This window comes from Toxorhynchites rutilus, chromosome 2, assembly GCF_029784135.1.
Source record: "Toxorhynchites rutilus septentrionalis strain SRP chromosome 2, ASM2978413v1, whole genome shotgun sequence".
Lineage (NCBI taxonomy): Eukaryota > Metazoa > Arthropoda > Insecta > Diptera > Culicidae > Toxorhynchites > Toxorhynchites rutilus.
The window spans coordinates 154,467,453-154,474,699 of NC_073745.1; positions in this window are offsets into that span (position 1 = coordinate 154,467,453).

Sequence of the window (7,247 nt, forward strand, 5' to 3'; positions counted from 1 at the left end):
TTCATTTTACTGTTGTAAATTATTTTTCAATAAATTTCATTTTAAGAATGTATAATTTAGGGTCTTGAATGCCTCAAACCATTTGTTGAAACGTGAAATGCAACATCCTATCCTTGCTGATATCACTACCCATCGAAAGCTCCATCAACGCAGTATATCATACAATCATGACGAACAGCAGTATGGTAGGGTTGGGGGATGAATTTCAATCGCCTACTTAGTCGTTTTCGCTCTCCAACTCGTTCTCTTCGCTCGTCGGCAAATGGATGACTCATTTATGTAAAGCCGATAGTATGACATAAGCGACGAAACAAAACAAAAATAAAAACGTCACAAACGTTCAACATACAAGCATACAAGCCACGCTAGACGATGAGGTTTTGCGATGGCACATATTTACGCGATTCGCGAGAGCGACAAGAAAACGCGCGACGATAAGCGCCTAGAGACTCAACAACAAATGACCAGCGCTCGCTCTCTGGTTCCTTTCCAGGTTTGGTTTATGCCACCCCATGCGTATGATAGCGAAGAAAATAGAACACTACGCTCTGAATGAATAGTAAAGTTTTCTTAGGGGAAAACAAAGGACACTAGAGAATATAGAAAGTTTGATGAGTAAGAAGCTTCGTTATGCCGATGAGGAACACACTATAGCTTTTCTAGGGAGATCGAAGGAAAATAATAGAATGATAGCATCTAGTCAAAATAAATTATTCAGATATCCGATCGGTAGTAAGCGTCTTTGTGAATAATAATAGACACAAATTCGCTGTCCCTCAGCTATCCAATTTTTTAAAACTTTATACATGACTGCTATCACTTTTATCTACATATCACCTTTTCAAACTGTGACTATATTTCTCAAAAAGCGCTTTCACAAAATAATATCTCAATTTGTTAAAACATTATCATGAAATTTACTGTTTTAAATCTTTTAAAATTCATTTTTTCCCTATAAGCTTTTTTAGTAATTTATCAGGTGCACAAAAATGTTTGAAGGATTTATGATATGTGACGAATGTCATACTGTTGGCATTTTATTAAAGTTAGCATCACATATATTTCAAAAGCGTGTGCCTTAGATTCAGAACGTAGTATTTCTCGTTTGATTGAATGTACCATAAGCAACTAGTATTATTATCGCATTGATAATGTCGAATTTCGTACCAAAAAAACGCGATTTTCGAGATGTTTTATTGCGTTATATTTTTCTAAAGAAAAGTGCATCTTATAGTAGGGTAAATGATGTTGGTTTTTTCAGGCGAAAATCTGATCTTGGTTTGTCCATTTTGGGGCTCTCAACATACCACGTGGTCAACTTCTGGGGGTAGGGGTTTCGAAAATGTCCAGGTGGGAAGAGGTAATTTCCACGTGGACACGTTATATAAAATTTTATGAAAAATAAATTCACATCTATAATCAAAAATAAATTTTTTGCTCCGCATTTTCAAAAAAAAATCAAAGCTTACCACCCTGAGTAATACCCATATTTATCAATGAGAGGGATGTACGATCGAAGTTCCGTATTTTTCTCATATCGTTAAACTACTTCGCTGAATTGGGTATTCTAAAAGTAACACAGATGAACTGAAAGCGATTTATTTGCATTAGATGTAGAGGATTGTAGGGTCTTGAAGACAACTGTGTTGACCAAGATTATAGAATATACTGGACGGGAAATAGAGAGAGTAGCGGAGCGAGAGACCGGACATAAGTTGTAAGGGGAGCTGATTTATACTGAAAACTTAAAAATAAAAGCGTATGAAAATCGAAGGCTTATTGTTATCTACTAGCTGACCCGGCAAACTTCGTCCTGTCCAAAATTTATTTTTCGTTTATTGATTGAAAAAAAAACCTTTTACTATTAAATTCCTGGTACTTCTACCAAAACTCGTCATTATAATATCAGATTATTTTCAGACACAATTCTCGTTCAAGATTTTTCAACCACTGGCAAATAACATGTTTCTCCGTTACATGGAATAAATGTTTGATACAGAAAATATGATAGAATAAAGAAAGCCCTTAATCGGACAATTCCTCTCTAAAGTTTTGCTCTTTACAACACATTCGGCGATCCATTTTTATTTATATAGATAGAAGGAGTGCGTTTCATCACATTAAAATTCTTTTCCATTTTCGAACGAAGATCAATTTCGTTAACGCAAACATCAAATGGACTGAAAACGCTTGTCAATATGTAATTGTAGAACATATGCGAATTAAATTTTCCGAATTTTCCCATTTTTCTTCAGAGTTTTCCGAAAATTTTCAATTGTCATGTTTGGTTGGGATATGTTCGGTTGAATTATGTTTATTATTTCTATGGGACCTCCTCTTCATTCCAGAGGAGGGAGGGATGTCATACCATCGTAGAAAAATTTCTCATATATAAAAACCCTCACATCCCAAATTTGGCTCCATCAGTTCAGTTCTCGAGTTATGCAGTAGTTTGAGCTTCATTTGTATCGCAGTCCCCTTGTCCTTAGGGATGGGATAGATGTGTCGAATCACCATAGAAACATTTATTGCCTCCTAAAACTTCCATATACCAAATTTGGTTCCACTGATGAGGCATACAGTTAAATGATTTACCTTAACCTGATAGATAATTTTATGCTGACTCAAATGTGGATAGGCCAGAACATGTCAATTGGAAAAAAAATGGAATATGATATGATGTGTGATGATGTGAAGTGATGCGCCGTTTTGTAAGATCGGACCTGTGAAAGGTGTCGGAAGTAACGCGTTTGAATGAAGCGGATCGTGACGACTGCGACAGGTTTAATTAAAAGCGGGTCGTGAGGACCGCGTCAGGTTTGATCAAAAGCGGATCGCGACGATCGCACTAGTATAAATTGGAAGTGGTTCGAGACAACCGCGCTAGGTTTCAATGAAACGGATTGCGGCGGCCGCGCTAGATTTAATAGTTGAATAGGAAGATGTTCACGACGACCGCGCGTGATTTGATTGAAGTGTCTCGTGACAACCGCAAATTTGAGATCAGACGTGTTACAGCGGATTATGTACAGCTTAAGAAAGTAGTAGGTGTTCATGAAATGGCCAGTAAAAAAAATTGAAGAGATTTGAAATGCTGGCAGATGACTTGATTGTAATCGGTGGAATTTTGATCAAAACTGGTAATGCAGTCCACAGATCCTAAGCCAAAAGACGCTATCGCTCATGAGGGTCACACAGCTACGGCCAAGTTTGTTAGAACGCGTATGGTATGTCAAAGGATGCAGAGGCATGGGCGACCTTGTGTGCGGTTTATGCAGCCAGCGGGAAACCTGAAAGGCCACGGGACTTTGTTCCCATGGGGGAAACAATTGTTTCCAATTTCAGCAGGCCTCTCCATTCTAATGAAGATGAACATAAGGAGTAATGCCGTGAGCGCGGTATCAAAACCATTGTATTCCGAGCGAAATGGCCTGGGAGAGAGTTGTATGAAATTGATTAGTAAAGCAATGTTAGCAGCAGCTTCAACCCTGACAAACTGTAGGAAAAAATGTATGCAGCCATCCATGCATACAACGCCGCTGCGTATCTCTTACAGAGATACCACCAGAAAAAGTAAAGACGGTAAGAAAGATTAGGCGTTTGTGTCGCGGGAAATATACATTCGCTGACAGGGTACTCAATGCTAAAGACAAGAAGTCTACAGTAAGGTCCAAAATACGATCATCCTTGAGCGACCAATACGGTATAGACATAATCCGGCTAATTTGAAGGATTACGGAATTGGACGATAATACAATGCTACTTTTTAAGAGAGCAGCATAAAATGTTGGAAGAAAAACTGAAGAGAGACATTTTTTTTTCATTTATTCCCCAGATTTCGTTTTTTAGAGAGGGGGGGAGGATGTGTGGGCTGGCAGCACTGCCCGCTATAACTGTCTCGCCAGACTCGTTCATCTCACCTTTCATATATACCCCTTTTATAGCCACCCGATGAGCAAACTTCGAGTGCGGTCTGACAGCTCATCCGATGACGGCACACACGAAAACGGCAGCTCCGGTGATCCAGCCATAGCAGAAGGCAGATGTGTTTTCCGAGTCCCGAGGCGAAATAGAATACTCCACTGAGCCCGGTTATTCACACTCACTGCTACTTGTCTAATTATTTTACAGCTGTACATTATCTCTATTATTATTATTATTTTCAATCAAAAAGTTTTTGACCTATTTTTTTCATTTGGACCGTTTGCTCGTGGAAGCTTATGGTGAACATGTTTCATCAGTAGAAACATGTGAGAAAAGGTTCCGGAAATTCAAAAGTTTTTGTGAATGGACCCTGTACGAAAAGCAAGAGTCAACATAATGGTAACGATTTTCAATAGATCAAAAAAAATATGTTCTTTGTCAATAATATAAAAAGTCTCGAGCGATTGTGTTAGAAGAGGATGTGTTGTGATCGATTTCGGGTTTCGAATTATAAGTTGCGATATTTTTAGAAACAATTCGTATGATGTTTTATGCGAGTAAGATGGTAATTGTTTCAAATTTAGACCCGATATAACGAATTTCAATTGGGATCAATTCGTCGTCATGTTTATATTTCATGTTTTATGCCCTAGCGAATGAACTACAAATTTTATAGCCTCTCAAAAAACAACGAATGGAATGGAATGTTTTATGAATAAAACTCTGCCATTTTTATGAGGAAATCATAAGTCTCGATCGCTACTAAACGGTTCGAAAGCATGAACACAAGCCTCGACATTCAGACGTTTAAAGTAATCACTCACATTGGTTTCTCGGTAGGTAGCATTTGAAAAATACAGGGTGCTACGTAGATAACTCAGAATTTTCTACAAGGTGATAGGAGTCATATTTCTTGAAAAAATCCTCCTTTTCATATGAGCTCTGTTTGCCCTACATAAATTCTGGTGCACCACGTGAAACAATTAAATTAACATTTCAAAAGTATAAAACCATCCCTTAAAACTTTGGTTATTTTCTTCCGAAAATGCATGATAAACTGCAATGCCAAATTAAAGCTTTCCAAACATATTACAATTTGTTCTTTAACACCACAATGTTACTCTCTTACTTCAGCTGCAGTTTTATTTGAGGTATCTCCAAAAACCACGATTTGCACTCCATGTCTAGACTGACAATCAAAGTTCAAATATGACGTGTATGAAATGAAACTGCGATAGAAGTGAAAGATATAACAGTATGGTGTCAAATAACGAATTATAGAGTGGTTATAGGGCTTTAAATTATTTGAGAGAAATAAAAAAAGGTTACCATGCATTTTTGAGAGAAAATTAATTTAAAAAACGCTTTAAAAGTAACAGAATCGTTCTAAATCGTATGCTTTCTTAAAGTGAGTCAGTTTTCGGCCAACATAGCTCGAAACTAAATAAATTCAATAACTCTGTCATAGTTGAGATTTGATCATACACGTAGAATGTTTTTTATGATACGTAGAATGCGTAGAATGCGTAGAATATATTTATGATGATATAAGGTACACCGGGGCAAGTTAAAATGGAAACCGTAACTTTTATTAAGAATGGTGGATTGACGTGACAAAAATGTATAAAGTAAACATTATCTTTCAACCCACCTTATGACGACCATTACCAGAATATTGTAATGCCTCAACGCAATCCGCGCCTTTGTTTACTTTTCCTTGTTCCATGAAATCAAAATAAACATGAATAAAACAATGATTTTTTCAAAAATATCGCCAGAATTGCACGTCAGATAATCAAATAGGCAAATAGGGTTTTGAAAACTAAACTGAAAAATCGTTTTCCGCATAGCACTGAGCATTTTAACTCACACCATGTTTTTTTCAACCCTGGGGTAAGATATAATCATTAAAATTGACTATTTTTCAAACATTGCTGCAGATGCCGGACGTTATTTGTCGGCGATTGTTATATGAATGAATGATGATGAATTAAAAAATAAGAATCATTCATATTTCGTTCTTCAGTATGTTGTACGTAACTTACACAGACATGAGACAAGTCAAATTTATTAATTTTACAACTAGGGGTCGTTTAAATATCACGTAACGCATTTTTTTACTATTTTAGACTCCCTCTTCCTTACATAATATGTAACAAATGGTCATTTGCATAAAAATGTTTAGATTTATTTGGATTTATTTCTAAACAAGTTTCCACTAGGCATCCCCTCCTCCCTTTCTGAATACGTTACGTAATATTTGAATACTATTTGATCCCATGAACCTCATTAGCGTCTAAGAATTAAATATTAGTAATATTAGTAATGTTAAGTAATATTAATTCTAGTATCAGACTACTCCCCCACATCTCACGTGTACTAAACCCCTTTTTTGCAAATGTTCAATGTGCGGTTTTGCTTCTCGAACTATCTACAACTGATTTATGAAACACTAAATTGAAAGAATTACATATGAACTCATGATAGTTCCGCGTTCCAACTTACCCCGCTCTACGTGACAAGTTGATACAATGCATATGATAGCTAAACATTTTAAAAATTGATATTTTTCGAAACATCCAGTGTGAATCCTTATTTTTCATCGAAAGACATCTATCATACGGCATATACAACCGCAAACAGATTTGAATTTAGTGATTTAGTGATTTTTGAAGATAACTTTCAAGTTGAACTTCGAAAAAATCGTTAAGGTGCCGATGTACCTTAACACATATCATGCTATCAGCTACCCAACACTCTGTGTATGATTCCATGTTGCAATGATTTCTAGGTTTAAAGGCTCCAGAAATGTAGCACTGAAAACGGTCGGCTCTAGGCCAATGGTGCATCAACTCTACACCGAATCACAGATCTAAGTGAGACATTCAGAATCATGTAGCAGACACCCCGGGTTTATATAGTAAGCCAATTTTGTTAACATACATAGCATTATTAATGTGAAACAGTTTTTTCTGAGGCACTAGCCAAATAAAATAGTCTTTACATTTTGCAATAAATCCATTCTTTTCACATCTTTCCATAATATATTTAAAATAGGAAGCTTTTGTCCGTCAGGCTTTTCAAACAATAGCGAGAATAGCATCTTAATTCAAGAACAAAACGAAAGTGCTTTTTTCTTTCCACTCCCACTTCCATCCAGTCCGCACGTATATCGCGTAGCAATCGCAAGCATAACAAAAGGCGATACTCTATCCAATTGTATCGCAGGGTCCACAAGACGCCATCATTTATAGCAGGGATTCTCAAACTATTTTAGACATCGACTCCTTTTCCAGAATGAAGTGATACCATTGACCCCCATA